The 18573-nt window shown below is 46.5% G+C and overlaps 1 protein-coding gene across 3 annotated transcripts in view; it reads right to left on the reverse strand.

Annotated features, from left to right (window-relative positions):
* The window catches only part of PHC2 (polyhomeotic homolog 2), a 115897-nt gene extending 114100 nt beyond the window's left edge, over positions 1 to 1797 (reverse strand). For 2 of the 3 annotated variants that reach the window (XM_017884520.1, XM_017884515.1), the window contains exon 1: positions 890 to 1371. The gene's annotated coding sequence lies outside the window, so the exon portion shown is untranslated. Of the gene's footprint in view, positions 1 to 889; positions 1372 to 1694 lie in introns of those variants that run through there. The other variant, XM_017884514.1, reaches the window with a different exon arrangement.
* Between the last annotated feature and the right edge of the window lie 16776 nt (positions 1798 to 18573).

Below are 18573 nucleotides of genomic sequence, written 5' to 3' on the forward strand. Positions count from 1 at the left end.
ACAACTGGGCTGGGAATGAGAAATTCCAGGCTACTTTTAGAAAGTTACATTACAGAGGAAGGAAAAAAGCCATAGTTACAATAGAAAGCCATTCCCTAGAGATAACATATTCTTTATGTGGCTGCATTTGCTGTTCCCCCGCTTTGGCTGCCTTTTCAGTCCTTTCCAATTTTCTCTGCAAGGTGAACTCCTATTCACCCTTCAACACCTTATTTAAATGTGTTCTCTGGAAAGCCTTCCCTGGTCCTCTCAGACAGCTAATTGTTCCCTCCTCTGTGCTTCCACAGTCCTTTGCATTCACGTCTATTGTGCTGTTAATCACTTTTACTAGCAATTTCATTTGTTTCTGCCACCACTTCTTTCAGGACAAGGACTAATTATCTTATTCATCTTTGCATCCCCAAGACATAGCAGAGTGCCTGGCATATGCCAAGTATTTGTTGTTGGGTGATAAAAGACATCAAGAGCAACGTGGAAGTGCAATTTGCACTTCACTTGCAAAATCAAATTGGTTCCTGGTACTTTTCATGTGTAACCGCGTTTTCTCTTGATTTAGAAGGAACGAGTTTAGACTCATAAAAGAAACTCTATTGATATCACGGACGCATTAGCCGATTTTCATCCCCACTAGTGACAGAAATATTTTTTTCCCCCACACTTCCAAGAAACTCCCAGGGTAAGCTTAATATCGGTGGCGCAACTCTTCTCCTACCATTTCTATTGTAGCGAAAGCTAAATTACACTGTGAGCCTAAAGCTGCCACCAGTCTCAGTGAAATGGGGGAGGGGGGATAATTACAAGAAGACACTTCTGTAGCAGACCTAGGAGGGGGTTGGGGGAGCAAAATGAATTTAAGCTTCGCCTTATAAGAAATGTGTTAGACACTCACGTAGAACAGCCGCTTCCTCTGTGCATGACTGACCCGATCCAGGTGTCCAGCACCGACCTTTTCCCATGGGTGTCAGGTCATCACCCAGCACAGAAAACAAGGGACCAGCGCCTTTCTAGGGCATCCCTCTTTCTCCAACCTTGGGGCCCGCTTTTCCTCTAGGGGACTGTTCTCTCCTCCCAGTTCTAGCAACCCCGGTTCCCTCTGCTGGTGCCCACCACGCCACGCTTGACTCTGGACCGAAAGTGCCAGCGGCTGGGCTGTCAGGCCGCGGCTGGGGAGCGGGCGCCCTGGTCAGGCCCGAACCCCGGGTGTCCCCGCACTCTGCGGGACGAGCGGAGCAGGCGCAGGCCGCGCAAGGCCACGGGCTGCCGCGGCGCGGGCCTCTCCGCGGGAGGGTGCTCGGTCTCCGGAGAAAGGGTGCCAGTGACGGGATCTTGGCCCGTTCCCGTTCCCGGCAGCCCCCGGCAAGCCTCGGCCCCAGAGCTCCCCACAGCCCTCCTCGCGGCGGGTTACCGGCCCGGGGGCGCCGCGCTCTACCGGTCGCTGGCCGGGACTGCGGGCTCCCAGCGCGGGCTCCACGCCGCGGACCAGGGGTCAGGCCGCCTGCCGCCCGCCTGTCCGTGCCCATGGCAATGCCCCGCCCCGCGCGGCCCGTCCCGCCGAGCGCTCCGGCGACCGTGGACCAGCTGGGTGGCCCAAAGGGTTAAGCCGGCAAAACAAAAGCCGCACGCGGCGGCCCGGTGTCCCGCGCGCTGCCCGTCAGCCGTAAGCCGGCCCCAGCGCGCACGCGCCCGCCCGTTACCTGCGGTCGCCTCCGCGCTCCTCCTCCACCTGGCCGCTCTCTCCCGGGGGCCGCCCCTCAGCCCGCCCCCTCGGCTCGGCGCCGCGCACCCTGCTGGCTACTCGGACGCGGCCCGCGGAGGAGGGGCGTGGGATTCATTACCATATATTAGCATACCAGCGCGCGTCACGTGGCCGCTCCAGCCAATGGTCACCCTGGAAGGGCGGGGATTGGACGGAACACGCCTTAGCGCTGCTCCCAGCCTGAACCGGTGGCCATGGCAACGGGCGGGTGGGCGGGGTAGTGGGGAGGCTCCGGAGCCCGGTGCCCCGGGGAGCATCTCCTATACCTGAGCTCCGCATGGCGACCGCGCGCAGTTTTCCCACCTCGCGGATGGAGAGATTTGTCTTAGCCTAGCCAGAGAGACCCAGATTCAGCCAACATTTATTGAGCACTTACTACGTGCCTTAATACTTTGCCGCAGAATGTGATGTCTGTCCTATTAACCTCACTAGATAGTAGGGGAAGTGGAGGCTCAGAGAGGTTAGATCATTCACCCAAAATCATACAACAACATTAAATGGCAAAAGTGGAGATCTAAGACCATTTTTGACTTCAGATCCGGGATAATCGCGAGTTTTCTTTATCCAGCAGGAGTCTCCTAGCACCTCCTCACAATTCCAGGTGTGCTGAGCAGTTGAGAAAATCCTTGTAAATAATTTGTACAGCGTCTTACTGTTTCCTTACGGTGACCTTTGAGATTAGTAGGCAGAACAGTTACGCCTGTATCACAAAGGAGAGAAAATGAGGCTCAGAGAGGCCATGTGACATAATTTAGGTCAAACACCTATTAAGAGCTAATGCTTAGTTACAGTGATTTACACTGAAGCTCATTACTTTAGAAAACTTGTAAATTCAGTCTTCTCAACATGGTGGAATTACTGTGACCATTCTATGGATTAAGAATCCGAGACTTTGGGAAGTTAAGCAAATTGCCCAAGGTTACACAGCTAGTAAGTAGCAGATTTAAGGTTCAAATCCAGGTTTATCTGGCCCCAAAGCTAGTCTCATTGTATCACATTTATTTAATTTAGGATTGGATTTAGAACCTCTTCTCTAATAGAACTTTGTCTCCTCTCAAGATATGCTGGTATTATGTCTTAATCCTACAGCAAATATACCTTGTGACAAGTGACATGTGTTAAGGTCACAGAGGCTACATAGTAAAAGAGAATAGAGTCACCAGTAGGTAGGAGCACTGTAGAATTCTCTGTCTTTCCTTTCCTTTTATTTTATTTTATTTATTTATTTTGAGTTCGATCTCACTCTTGTCACCCAGACTGGAGTGCAATGGTGTGATCTCGGCTCACTGCAACCTCCGCCTCCAGGATTCAAGCTCTTTTCCTGACTTAGCCTCCTGAGTAGCTGGGATTACAGGCACCTGCCACTACACCCGGCTAATTTTTGTACGTTTAGTAGAGACAGGGTTTCGCCATGTTGGCCAGGCTGGTCTCAAACTTCTGACCTCAGGTGATCCGCCTGCCTCGGCCTCCCAAAGTACTGGGATTACAGGCGTGAGCCACCGTGCCCAACCTGTCTTTCCATTTTTACCCTAGGGATTTGATAGTTTAGCTAAAGGCACAGTAGTTTAAAAACACAAACATCTGTGTACAGACTTGTTTAGTTCAGTGATTCTTATTGTATTTATTTATTTATTTTTTAGAGACAAAATTATGCTCTATCATCCAGGCGAGGGTACAATGGTGCGATCATAGCTCACTATAACATTGAACCCCTGGGCTCAAGTGATCCTCCTGTCTCAGCCTCCCGAGGAGTAGCTGTGACTACAGGCATGCACCCCCACACCTGGGTAATTGTTATGTTGCCCAGGCTTGTCTCAAACTTCTGGCCTCAAGCAATCCTCCTGCTTGGGCTCCTCAAAACTCTGGGATTCACAGGTGTGAGCTACCACATCTGGCCGTGGTTCTCTAACTTTAATATATTTATGGATTACTGGACAGGGCTCTATGCCTCAAACTAAATATACTAAAGTTTATAAGCATTTAAAGGGATTATCAAAGGTAATTTTGAATATATGTACATTTCACCTTCCTGGGTTGCTTTAAAACCCGATTTCCTCCTAAAACGTGACTGTTTGGTGCTTAAGAGCACAAACATAGAAGCAGACCTGCGTGGGTTAAAATCCTGACTTGGCCACTCATTGACTGTGCGACCTTGGGCAAGTTACTTAAACTTTCTGTGGCTCAATTTCCTCATTTGTAAAATAGGATAGAAATGTTGTGAGAATGTAATGACTTACTGTATATATATACACATATATAATATAAGCATTTCATATAGGCCCTGGCCCAGGGATAAACCCTCCATAATTGATAGCTATTGTCATTTCTGTTACCATCCCAGGAGCTTTCCTAGGAACAGACAACCCACATGTACACAATCTCTCAAGGCTTCCTAGCTAGCTTTGGAATTCTGAAGCTGCCTTCCATCCCTCGTGGCATATTAAACAGCCTGTTGTGCTGCTGAAGGCTTGTTATCTCTCCAAATTACATTCTTCTTGAGATCATAAATAATTCCTGCACTCAAAGGAGCTGGTTTCTCTTGCACATCTCTAGCACCAAATTACCGGAGTTGCTCCTTGCAGAAGAGGATCTTGACAAACAGTGGAGCCATAAGTCAGGCTCCTTGAAACACTTTTATGAGTGCCTTAATGAGGGAGATGAGCTGTCATCAGGAACTCGTCCTGTCCTTCCTGACCACAGGAAATGAGCTCTTTGTGCTCAAAAGGTTTCCAAAGCTGAGGCGCAAAGAGTTTTCAGGAAGTAGGCCAGGGATGAGAAGTTGTTGACTCAGAGAATCCCAGGGCTAAACAGCCCCCATCCTGCCATTCACCCTAGAGGGTCAAATGACTCATGGTCTTATTGCAGTAATAGCACCAAAGGGTGGTGTGTGTGTGTGTGTGTGTGTGTGTGTGTGTGTGGTGTTGATCCTCCCCAGTTCCCCACTATGTGCACACTCCAACAGCCAACCTATTCCCTCCTGATAAAAAGATACCGCAGAATAGAATACTGGTTAAGAGCATTGTCTCTGGAACCAAAGAACCACATTTGAATCCTACTTCTACTATTCAACAATCTGTGTGATATTAGGAAACTTGCTTAACCTCTCTGCATATCAATTTCCACATCTGTAAAATGGAAATAATAACAGTGCCCATTTTATAGACTCTTGTTAGGATGAAATGAGTTACCAACATAAACTGCTTAGAACACCCCATGGTATACGCTCGAGAAGTATTTGCTAATTAAACAAGAGTAAGTGTATAAATCCAGTACAAACAATGTACTTTCTATAGAGGACACTACAGCCTTAAGTGAAGTGCCCTAGGCCTTCTCCAATGTGCTGCCCTCCAACCGCCTTCTGATTGTCATATAAATGTTGCCCAGGAGCAGGAAGACATGTGCTTGGGAACTTTGGTTTGCGCCTGGCTCTGCCACATTCCTTGCTCTGTGAACTTGGCCAAGTTATTTTACATCTCTGAGCCATAGTTTTGTTATTTGTGAAATGAGACTAATTTCCTCCCAGAGTTGTTCTGAACATTCAATCAGATAGTGTCTCGCAAGAGGTGATGAGGGCCTGAACTGGATAGAGGTCATATATCATCAAAATCACCCTCTTCTTTACCTGAGTTGTTTCTGGTAAACATTGTTGCTCTACATTAATGAGAATTACTAACATTTATGGAGCACTTACCCTGGCCTTGTGCTATGTACATCATTTTATTTAATCCCTAAAATAAACCTAAGCCTCTGAGAGATTAAGTAACATATTCAAGAAGATCACACTGTAAGTCAGTGGCTGAGCCAGGATCCAAGCTGGGACTATCTGATTCCCAAGTCCATGCTAGTAACCCACCATACTGTATGCAGGCCTCCAACTCCAGCTTTGCTCATTGGACCCAGGGAATGTGCGTTATATTTCTTTAGCACCCTTCCCCCATCCATATATACACTCTCTCCAGCCACCCACCAGCACCAGGCATAGTAGGTGCGCCATACACATTTACTGAATGAATGAAAATAAGTCACTATGACATCCTTTTATAGTGATAAAAGTCCATTTCTTATTGAGCTGTCCCTGGTGGGAATAAAAGCAGCTGGTGACCCTCCTCCCCACCCCCTAGCATCCTTTCTGATAAATAATAATGTGGGATGCCTCCCTCCTTTCCCCATGGGAGAGTTAGGCTTTTTGGCGTCAGAGATCCACAATAGACACAGTGATGACTCATCTTCAGTGTGCATTTGGAGCGATGTCAGGACCCCTGGAGCTTTTTAGGGCTCTGTTAACATGCATCGGTAGGGTGATTTCCAAATAATGGCGTTGGATAGATGTATTTGCTGGGGCTGCCCTACCAAAATACCACAAACTGGGTGGCTTAAAACAGCCCAAGTTTAATTTCTTACAGTTTAGGAGGCTGTAAGTCTGAAATCAAGATGTCATTAGGGTTGGTTCCTTCTTGGGGCATCAGGGGGAAAATCTGTTCCATGCCTCTCTCCCAGTTTCTGGTGGCTGCCAGCAATCCTTGGCACCCCTTGGTTTGTGGATGTGTCACTCCAATCTCTGCCTCTGTTGCCACATGGTGTTCTCTCTGTGTATCTGTATCCCAATTTACCTCTGCTTATAAGGACACCAGTCATGATATTAGGGCCCACACCAATCCAGTATGATTTTGTCTTAACTTGATTACATTTGCAAAGACCCTATTTCCGGATTAGGTCACAATCACAGGGACTGGGGGCTAGTCCCTGTGAATATCCTTTGAACATATCCTTTTGGGGGACATAACCCACAATAATATGTTTGGGGTAGAATGGAGAGGAGTTGGAAAATGAAGGGAGGGAATGAAGAGAAAGGGGAGGTTGTTCATGAGGGGCAGATTACACGAAAAGAATGAACTGTGACCAAGGGTTCCTCAAGAATGGGCCAGACTTTTTCTTCTAGGCCGCTTCCATTCTTTCCCAAGGAAGTCTCTAGCTCACAGACTTACAATAGCAGTGCTGGAAGGGACGTTGGGGAGTCATTCATTCACTCAACAAACAATTATCAAATATTCTTTAGGAGCTGGGCAGAGAGAAAATATGTGGTCTGAAGAAACTGTGGCCCAGAGGGTGGATGTGAATTGTCTAAGATCACACATCAAGTTAGAATACAGCCAGGAACAGAACAAGGTATGTCAAACAGGGTATGTCAAACAAGGTATGTCAAAGTCCAGACCTGAGCCCTTTTGATGACTACTAGGAAGGTTATCAGTCCCTGGACCTGAACCTTTGGTGCATAGACAGATCTAAGTTTTTAAAAGATGTTTGTGGCCGGGTGCGGTGGCTCAAGCCTGTAATCCCAGCACTTTGGGAGGCCGAGACGGGTGGATCACGAGGTCAGGAGATCGAGACCATCCCGGCTAATATGGTGAAACCCTGTCTCTACTAAAATACAAAAAACTAGCCGGGCGAGGTGGCGGGCGCCTGTAGTCCCAGCTACTCGGGAGGCTGAGGCAGGAGAATGGCGTAAACCCAGGAGGCGGAGCTTGCAGTGAGCTGAGATCCGGCCACTGCACTCCAGCCTGGGCGACAGAGCGAGACTCCGTCTCAATAAAAAAAAAAAAAAAAAAAAGATGTTTGTGTTCTGAGGTGCATTACCAACTTCCCTGAGCTTCCATAGGTTGGTCCAGTATTTGAGGGTCGTTGGAGCCTTGGACAAAGTTAGAAACACACCCTCTCTAAAAGTGCAATCCTGTAGTCATTCTTCTAATTGGTCTAATTAATTGCCTAATCCTTGAAACATCATCTCTGGGTGCAACTGCAAAATTGGATGTAATGGAACTCTTGGGGCAGAGACAACATCTCGTTCATCTTTTTTGTCCCCAGTGCTAATACAGAAACCATGGTGGAATCAGCCCTCAATAACCATTTGTTCAATGAATGAAAGAGCATTGCTCCAGTTAGTACCAAGGGCTATTTATGTTTTACTGTTTCTATATCCCATGCTCAGTGACAGTGCTGAGTTGGTTTAAGATACCTGAATTCCACTCTCAAAGTCACAGTTGTTTTGACGTGAATATTCCATTTACCACTACATCATTAGAAGAGATGGTATTTTGATTCCATTATTGGCTGATACAAATATTGTCCTGCCTCGAGCCGTCATGATGTGAGATATCAGTCTGGAGCAGTGAGCCTGAAAACTGGGGCAGGCCAGGGTCAGAGATGGGGTCAACCCAGCAGGAGTTGTCAGATCAGAGCAGGGGTGAGAAGGAGGTCAGACTGGAGATCAAAGTCCAGGAACTAGGGCAGGTACTGTCAGTCCTGACTCTCCCAAGGACGGGGGCCTGCTAGCTGGAGCCCCTTGGGAAAGCGGCTCATAAGCAGGTCCTCTGAGCAGGCTTTCTGTTTGAAGGTCCTCAGAGGGTTCTTTGTAATTGATCTGGGTTTGAGGTCCCCCCTCACAAGGGGGATATAATCAGTCAACATTATTCCGCAGACCTTATGTTCACATAATCAGATAAACTTTAAAAACCTGGAAACAACCTTGCTTATTCTCGCCATATGGCTCTGGGCTTACTGCTAATTTTTAGATGCATAGTTTTAGGTCTGATTCTGGCTGTGCATCAGAATCACCTGTGAAATTTGTTAAACTATGGATTTTCAGGTTCCACCCCCAGAGATTCTGATTTCCTAAATCTGGGACAGGCTGCTCACATCTTGAGAGGCAGTGATACAGTGGCTGAGTGTGGACACTCGGGCCTGGCTGCTTAGGTTTTTGATGTTTTTCTCACTAGACCAGTGAACTTGAGTGAATTTCTTAATGCTTCTATGCCTCAGTATCTTATCTATAAAAGGGAATAATAATAGCCAGCTCCTTGGTTTGATGTGAAGATTAATGATTTAATACCTGCAAAGTTTTGGAATACTAAGTGCTCACTAAATAATGCTTACTATTGTTATTTTTCTTTTTTACCAGGCTCTACAAATGACTTAGAAGCACAGTCCTTCCTTCACTCATTCATTCATTTGTTCTAGAACTAAATACTGAGTACTCCTACCTGCCAGGACCCAGGCTAGATATACATAATTCTCCCCAGCTTTTTGTTTCATTTTATTTTTGGAGACAAAGTCTTGCTCTGTCACCCAGGCTGGAGTGCAGTGGTGCAATCTCAGCTCACTGCAACCTCGACTTTCCGCGCTTAGATGATCCTCCTGCCTCAGCCTCCTGAGTAGCTGGGACTACAGGTGCATACCATCATGTCTGGCTCATGTTTTGTATTTTTAGTAGAGATGGGGTTTCACCATATTGCCCAGACTGGGCTTATGCCACCTGCCTGTCTCAGCCTCCCAAAGTGCTGGGATTACTGGGTGAGCCACTATGTCCAGCCTCTCCCCAGTTTATGGCCTACCTGGGAAGTCAGTATTGGGAAGCACTGTTTTACTCATTACCTTTAGCTCTCCAAACCCTTATTGGATTCTGAGGCTCTGGGCTTCACCTCTGGTGTCCCTTAGGCACAATGACCTTCATTTTATAATCTTGAAATAGAGCAAAGTGGAAAAAACGTAAGAATCTATTGGACTTGGTGTTGCATTTTCTAGTTGCATGGCACTGGGCAAATCACATGCAAAAGACCTTCTGTCTCCTGCCTTCCCTGAATCCCTATTCTAGAAATGGCCTTGCTCCTCTTGTATCTAGAAAGCTGAGAGAACAGTCAAATATACCTGTGCTTCCACCCCTGACCCCAGGCCACAGATGATTGGTCAAAGTGGACACCTGACCCAAACTAAACCAATCATATCCCATCTCCAGGTCCCTGAAGCCATTCTGCCTGACTCTGGTTGCTCTCTGGAAAGGAGGTGGTGTAAATGCAAGAGCCGTTGGCTGCAGACATTTTCCACCATGCATACCAGAAAACAGAGCCAGTCAGTCTTCAGTGAGAAAGAAAATTCAATGCCTGGGTTTTTTAGGGTGCTAAGGTTCCAGATTGCTTCCCTAACCCGAGGCCCAGCACCATCTCCAGCCTTGGATTCTGTGACTCGTCAATTGCCCTTATAGCAGTTCCTCTTTGTGCTTAAGTCTGATGTAGGGGGCATAACTTGTTTTTACCTGATGCCTGGAAGTCAGGCTTTATCCCCAACAGCTGGTCCTCCCATGCTCAAGATGTCTGTTTCCCAAGGGCTGCTTAAGGGAGAAGTAAATTCAGGGATCCTGGTCTGGAGTCTCGAGACCAAAAAGCCCTAGCCCAGCTCTGGGCCTCTGTTGCTATTTTAATAAGCTTTTGGGCCAGGGATCTTTAAGCACAGAGAGGAAGAAAGGGCCTACCTGAGGTCTTGAATACTAGTTGGGTGTCTGGCCAGGCTTTCATGGAGAGGATTCTTATTTCTAACATTCCCTGGCCAAAAAAGAATCTTCTGAAGAGCCGTAGTCTCTTCTGCTGCCTGTCATGCCCAGGGCCTGTTCTGATTCTTCATACTCACAATTCCTCAGACACTGATACCCTTTCCAAATTGAGCTGGATTTCCCATACACACCTGGAATTGGTGCTTAGGACTTACCTATCTCTCTTGTGACTGGGGGCTAAGATGTGGAGTAGGAAGGTGAAGTGCAGCTGTTTCCATCCTACTATTACATAAGCTTCTGGTGTTTTCCTTATTTTAGGCCTGCCTCTCCTAGCATGTCACGGAGCTGATTTATGTTATCTCCTCCAGCACCTCTTTTATCAGTTACATATTAGTTCCTCCATTTTCCAGACCAGGCTGACATTTAGCTGGTTTGCACCAGTATAGCCTCAAGTGCTTGTGAGTAGCAAAATATTTTTCTATTGATTGCTGCTCTAAGCCCCCTAAGTGCCCAACTCCAACCTTCCTTGACACTCCCAGTTCCTCCCCCAGGATCCCTCAGACCTCTGCAGCTTCCAGCAACTAAAGAGTTAATAACTGGCACAGCAGGGACTTCCAGGATCTCTACAACTTTGTCTTGGACACTTCACCTGCTTTCTGATCCATTCCTGTCCTGCCTTACTTGTCAGATATTTTAAATATCCTTATTTATAGATAAGGTTTAGATAAGTTAACTTAATTCATTCTTTCACATGGTCATTCATTCATTCAGCACATTTTTGTTGAGTGACAGCTTTCTGCCAGCCCTGAGCTAAGTGTCGAGGATACAATGCTGAACCAAAGTGTCATGGAAGAGTCCAGCTTGGTGCAGAGACAGATGAAAAATTAGGAGCTAAGTAGACAAACATATACTAACAAACTGATCCAAAGAGAAAGCATGGACAGAATCATGTAGAGACTCCCTTTTAGATGAGAGACCTTTGAAGGACTTTAGAAATTAACCAGACAAACAAAGGGCAGAGCTGTTCAGGCACAGAGGGCACAGCAGATATGAAGAATATGGCGTTAGGTGAACTTGCCCAAGTTTTTTTTTTTTTTTTTTTTTTGAGACGGAGTCTCCCTCTGTCGCCCAGGCTGGAGTGCAGTGGCCGGATCTCAGCTCACTGCAAGCTCCGCCTCCCGGGTTTACGCCATTCTCCTGCCTCAGCCTCCCGAGTAGCTGGGACTACAGGCGCCCGCCACCTCGCCCGGCTAGTTTTTTGTATTTTTTTAGTAGAGACGGGATTTCACCGTGTTAGCCAGGATGGTCTCGATCTCCTGACCTCGTGATCCGCCTGTCTCGGTCTCCCAAAGTGCTGGGATTACAGGCTTGAGCCACCGCGCCCGGCCACCCAAGATTACCTGGCAGAGAAGGGATAGGGCTTGGTTCTGGGTCCTGGTCTTCCTGGCTCTGAAGTCTCTGTTCTGTCCTCCAGGGTTGTTTTGCCTCTGCCCATTCAGCCTCCTTTCCTCAGTCCTTGGTGTGGACCTCAGATCTGCAAATCACTACTGTACTACCTATACCATAAAGCGTTACCGTTGGCCAGATGCAGTGGCTCACGCCTGTAAACCCAGCACTTTGGGAGGTTGAGGCAGGAGGATCATCTGAGGTCAGGAGTTTGAGACCAGCCTGACCAATATGGTGAAACCCCATGTCTACTAAAAATACAAAAATTAGCTAGGCATGGTGGCGCATGCCTGTAATCCCAGCTACTTGGGAGGCTGAGGCAGGAGAATCACTTGAACCTGGGAGGCGGAGGTTGCAGTGAGCCGAGATTGCACCACTGAACTCCAGCCTGGGCGACAAAGTTAGACTCTGTCAAACAAACAAACAAACAAACAAACAACAATAACAAAAACTACCATTGTAATATATAGCACAGCCGTGCCTCAGCCAGAGGCCTCCTGCTACCTCAGCAGGTACATATTTCACCTAATTGAGCCATTCAATCTCCAGAGGTACAAAAGAATGTTAGAAAAGTTACACAAGGACAGCTGTCTACAAAGCTAAATGCTGGTAGGGGTGGGAGAAGGCACTTTCACGCCCCCACATAGTGCCTGCTCTGGCACCAGTTCTGCCCACAGCTCCTCTGAAGGCAGTTTTATGCATGATCCTGATCCACCTTCTCCACCCCTGGGCAGAGCTGAGTAGCCCAAGTGTGGGTACCAGGCCCCAGGGCAGGCAATCTACAGGCAAGGAAGAAGCTAGAACAGATGAGCTAACCTCACAAATTTGAACCAAAGGAAGACTGCTCGCAGAGCAGAAAGTAAGGACCTGGAGCAGGAGGGAGAGAAGGCAGCAGAGGCACCAAGGAAACATGGCCTGACTTTCAGCAGACACTGCTGATTGCCTCCCAGTATCTATTATCCTCAGTGCTGTCAAGTGTTTAACAATGGGCTCTTGGTGTGTGGAGGGTGTGACGGGGGCGGAGTCCAGATCTGTAGTGTTTGCCAATTTCTGTGGTGTAAGTACTCCTATCAAGGCTGATTTCAAGTCATGACAATGAATGCAGAAATGGGGGAAAAATGCATGCCATTGCCTTTCATGAGCCTATGACAGTCAGCTCCAGGACAGAAGACACCATTGAATTTCCTCCTTCTTCTCCTTCTCCTCTTCCTCCTTCTTCTCCTCCTCCTTTTCTTTCTTTCCTCCCCCTCCCCTTCTTCCTCTTTCTCCTCCTTCTTCCTTCTCATTCCTCCTCCTTCCTCCTCTTTTTTCCTCTTTCTTCCTCCTCTGTTCTCCCCCAATCTTTCTCCTTCTTCTTCCTTCTTTCTTCTTTTTCTAATGGGAAGCCTTCTTCCAGTTTCATCAGGGTATGTGGCTACTTGGCTAGAAACTACATTTCCCAGCCTCCTTATATTATATATGGCCATGTAAGTATGATTTGGGGAATGAGCTATGAGCAGAAATGATATGGGCAACTTCTCTGTCACATCCTTCAAAGGATCACTGGGGGCCCTACTTACTTCCTTTCCCCCTTCCTGAGGGTGGAATGCAGACATGGCATAAGAGAGGACAGACCCAGAGGGGATAGCAGGAGCAATAAGTTAGAGAGAACCTGGGTTTGTTTTTGGACAACCTCATGGGGCAGAGCTTCCTAACAACCTCTGTACCATTTCATGAGAGAGAAGTAATTGTGTGCCTTACTAAGACTCATATTAGATTGATGCAAAAGTAATTGTGAGTTTTGCCATTGCCAAGTAATGACAAAAACTGAGATGACTTTTGCACCAACCTATTTTGGAGCCTCTTTATTATGGCAGCTTACCCTGAACACCAACTAGTACTTAGCCCTAGAGTTACCTGGGGTTTGATGCATTTTAGGGATATCTTCACCACAAACCCCACCTTCTCTTTTAAAGTGTCCCAAATGATTTGTTTATATTATAACCAAGGGTTATTAGTCAGCATTTGCTAATCTGTGCTACAGAAACCACCCCAAAATCTCAATGACCGACAACCACAAAGATTTTCTTCCCACTTATGTTAATAACAGCTGCAGATTAAACTTCTGCTGTACGCGTCCTCATATTCTAGGTCTCAGACTGAAGGAGCAGCTCCTATGTCAGTCTGAAGACAGCAGGAAAAATGCAGTAATTGAATCTTGCAATAGCTCTTAAAGCTTCTTTGGGACCAGTGAAGTATATACCCTCCATAGACAGACACTGCACATCTTATTGCAGTGGGCAGGGACGGGTAATCTCTTTTCTGAAAGTCCAGTGAATAGTTGGGAATAATAATAGTATCTACCACAAGAGTCTAAAATGAAAGTCAGGCATCCCATGTTAGGACAGGTGCTTTTATTATTGCCATTTTACAGATGAGGAAACTGAGGCTTAGAGAGGATAAGGACCACACAGTTATATAGTTTTATATTTGCTTTTAGAACAGGATGTTTCTGAGAGGTTCACCTCAGTTTTCTGCAATGGATCCAATTGTCATTAAAAAAAAACAACAACCTTGTAGAGACTAGAATACCCTCTGCCTTCTAAAGTTTATGTTTGGAAGCCAAGCTCAGGGGTCTGTAAAGAGCTTACTTCAGCTCAGCATGTAGAAAGAGAGGAAAAGGCCACAGAATATGAAGTTAGGGTCATTGAGGGACAGTTCAGGGTCTCTGCCACTGTATCCCTGTTCAAACTCGGAAAGTTGTTTAACCTCTCTGATCTGAGTGTCTATACATGGAAAGGCTCAGAGCATGCAATTAATAAGGTCTTTCCTGGCTCTAAGATGCTAATGTCTAATTTCACCATTCCGAGTGAATTCTTTATTTAAAAACTACCTTGAAAGATAATCTTGATAAACTGCCAATTTCTGGTCATCTGCTCATTCAATTTAGCTGTTCAATCAAAAGTTGATAGTGTGCTGTCTGTGCCAGGCTCTGCTCTAGGCACTGGGGGTAGAGGAATGAGTCAGACCTGGTCTTTTGCTTCCAGGAGTTCATAGTCTGTTGGAGGAGACAGACAAGGATATGGATAATGGTAAACCTGAGATATGTATCTTAATTACAAAACAGAGTGATCAGAACTATAAAGAAGATGTACAAGATGCTGTATCAGACTAGGAGGAAGTGGCTTCCTCAGGCTGGATGTGGTATTAACCAGTGAGGGAAGATACAGGGAGAAGAGCAGGTAGAGGGATGAAGATCATGAGTTCAGGCTGGGAACTGGGGGACATAAGGGAGAAGGTGCCTGGCAGGCCAGTGGATAGCTGAGACTGAGGCTGGAAGAAGGTGTAGGTTCAGGATGTGGATTGGGGTCATTTGCAAATAGGTGGTCACTGAAGTCACAATAGCACATGAGATTGTGATTTTCCTTCTGTACATTATCCCTGGATGTTGAGCTAAGAACAGGGTCCTGAACTCCCAGTGGCCTGACCTCACAAGGTGGCCACACATACCAGTATTTTCCAGGGAGGGCCCTGAAAGGGATTGATCTAAGCTGGGTACAACGGTGTACATGTTGGCCCTGAAGGAACAAACGTGCAGCACCAATTCTGTTTTATGGCCTTGTCTGATGCTGGAACACGTAGAGAGGGCACCAGGTCATCCTCGGTGCAACAGGGACATAAATCAGGCAGCATCCTGCTTCCTGTGGCCCCAGCCAAGGAGGACAGGACCAACCCAGCCCTAACTGGGATCAATTACAGGCCATTCCTCGGCCAACCCGAGCTTACTTCCACAGAGCTATGCAGGCCTGGCCCCAGGAGGCCCTGTGGAGAAGCAGCTCTTAGACTGTGTCTGTGACAGGATGCAGAGCTCTAACTTGGGCAGGGCAAAGGAGACAGAGTTTTTGCCTAAGTGAAAAGGGTAAAAATGATAATCAAACAATGATGTCTGCTTTCATTGATATGATGGGCCAGGTACATGCCAAATACTTTACATTAATTTCATTTTAACTCACTAACCTTCTGAAGTGGGTTTTATTGCTGAAATCATTTTACAGATGAATAAACAGGCTCAGTGAGATGGAGTGATTTGCCCAAAGCTACCCACTTAGGAAGTGTTGGAGCCCCAAATTCATACCCGGGTCTGTCTGCCTCCAGAGACTGAGTTTAAAAAATGACAAAGAGACAGCAGGCCTAGGCAACTTGTTTTTTGGAGTCAAATAGGTTTGGATTCAAATCCTGGCTTTGCCATTTTCTAACTTTGTGATCTGAAGCAAGTCAATGTCCTTCTGAAGCCTCAGTGTTTTTCTTCTATGAAGTAGGGAGAACAGAACCTAGCTGGCAACATTACTATAAAGATTAAGAATAATGTATATAAGATGTGTATGAATGCTTGATAAATGGTAATGTTACTATCACCATCACCATCCTTATTCTTGCCTGTTATCTTTGCTTACCATGTTCAAGTAGATGGCAGAGTACATGCAAAGCCTGCAAGCATTACTAGTATTAGAGGCACTGCCTGCCCAGTGACACATGTTTAACGGCCGCGGTACCCTGACGGTGCAAAGGTAGCACAATCACTTGTTCTTTAAATAGGGACTTGCATGAAAGGCAACACGAGGGTTCAACTGTCTCTTACTTTCAACCAGTGAAATTGACCTGCCTGTAAAGAGGGGGACATAAAATAATAAGACGAGAAGACCCTATGGAACTTTAATTTACTAATGCAATCAAAACCCACATAAATCTACGGACTTAACTTATTCTATTCCTGCATTAAAAATTTTGGTTGGGGTGACCTCGGAGCATAGATAAACCTCCGAATAACCTATGCCAAGACTACACAAGTCAAAGCGAACCAGTATCTATAATTGATCCAATAACTTGACCAACGGAACAAGTTACCCTAGGGATAACAGCGCTATCCTATTCCAGAGTTCATATCGGCAATAGGGTTTATGACCTCGATGTTGGATCAGGACATCCTAATGGTGCAGCAGCTATCAAGGGTTCGTTTGTTCAATGATTAAAGTCCTACGTGATCTGAGTTCAGACTGGAGCAATCCAGGTCGGTTTCTATCTATTCTATATTCCTCCCTGTACGACAGGCAGCATTTTTGGAGAACTGAATCCAGCCTTACTTGATTATGAGAAAGAGGGGTGCACTCTTGCCAAGTCCAGGGAAAGGTGGTGTATTTTAGGGATAATTGTGGAACTATCTGATATGGTTTAGCTGTGTCCCCACCCAAATCTCACCTTGAATTGTAATAATCCCCATGTGTCAAAGGCAGGGCCAGGTGGAGATAATGGAATCATGCGGGTGGTTTCCTCCATACTGTTCTCGTGTCAGTGAATAAGTTTCACAAGACCTGATGGCTTTATAAATGAGAGTTCCCCTGCACAAGCTGTCTTGCCTGCTGCCGTGTAAGACATGACTTTGCTCCCCATTCACCTTTCACCATGATTGTGAGGTCTCCCCAGCCACGTGGAACTGTGAGTCAATAAAACTGCTTTCCTTTATAAATATTACCCAGTCTCAGGGATGTCTTTATTAGCATCGTGAGAACAGACTAATACACTATCTATGGAAAGCCAAGAGCAGAGACTGGAGCCTGGAGGTGACACTGGACCCAAGGTGGTTCTGGGTCCTCCGCAGGCTGGATGCACGGGTCACCTCGGATGCGGTGAGCCTGCACATCACGTGCTGCTTCTGTCCTTCCTGCTGGAACCTGCAGGAAGTTTTGGTTTCCCTAGCACTTGGACGTGCATGTGGTCCATTGTAGCTTCATTAGCTCTCTTTACATTATAAATTTCAGTCTTAGATCCTCTCGGTAAGTGGCTCATTATTTGTTACTTTAGTTCAGAATCTACGAGAGAGAACCTAATTGGTCTAAGCTCACCATTTTATGCAGCATGAATCTGAATGAAGGAGGCATGCATACCTGAATAAAATCAGGCTTCTGTGGGGTAAAAAGAAAGTAAGGGGTGGAGGATAGTTGCTGGGAAGGCAATCACCAGTGACCACTATGTTATACAAATCATTATTGAATCACAAATTGTGATAAGCACTTGGAAGAGGTACAGGGTGCTAAAAGAGAGGGTAACAGGAGGACCTAAATTATACTGGGTGTCAGAGAGGAGGTTTCATAAGGCCTATAGATCGCCTTCCTTACAGCCAATACTCTATTACTTAGAGTATGGGTCAAGTTGCTATAACAAAAAAGTCCCCAAAGTATAATAGCTTAAATGAGATATGAGTTTATTTTATAGTCCAGAGAGGAGCATTCCATGGCTGCAGGGCCAGCTCTGCCTCAGGGTGTCTTCTGGGGACCTGGTTGGTGAGTTGATGCTACTACCCTTAACATGAGGCTCCCACCTCTGGCTTCACAGCACAAGGATGCTCACATCCTAGTGGCAAGAACTCAGGGTGTCACGCCCAGCTGCAGGGGAGGATGGGGAAGCCAGAGTACTGCTGGACATCTGTATTCTCCAGTAAAACTCTGTGGGGGGTGTTGAACAAAAGGAAGGGATGGAGGCTCATTGAGGGCAATCCCAAGCCTCTGCTATGGGTATCCTGCCCTTCGGGGAGGAGATGAAGAGCTCAAGGGCTTTGAAATAGTTAGATGCAGTAGGGAGGCCCAGTAAGATGAGGACAAAGGGAGCCCACTGGGCTTGGCATTTAAGAGTTTCTATGGCCTCAAAGGGCAGGAGCCAGTCTGTAGGGTTGAGGGTGAGAAGTGAAGATATGGAGCTGGAAGAATTAGACAACTCTTTTGAGTCATTTGGAAGAGCAGGGAAGGAAAGAGAGACATAAATAGCCAAATCTAGAGCAAAAGAACAAAGGAGGGCTTTCAAAAACCATTTGGGACAACTTTGAGAATGTTTGCAAGCAAACAGAACTATTTTCATAGAAAAGAGTTTGAAGATGTGGGAAAGAGAGGAGTCAGTACCCCATCGAGGCAGCTCTCAGAGTAGGCAGGAGGGAATCAAGCACGAAGATGGAGAGAGAGAAACATTTCTTCTGAGATGAGAGGAAGGCAGTGAGGACAGATGGGGAAGTGGTTACATTTGT

The sequence above is a fragment of the Rhinopithecus bieti genome, unplaced genomic scaffold, assembly GCF_001698545.2.
Source record: "Rhinopithecus bieti isolate Rb0 unplaced genomic scaffold, ASM169854v2 scaffold_13029, whole genome shotgun sequence".
Taxonomy (NCBI): Eukaryota; Metazoa; Chordata; class Mammalia; order Primates; family Cercopithecidae; genus Rhinopithecus; species Rhinopithecus bieti.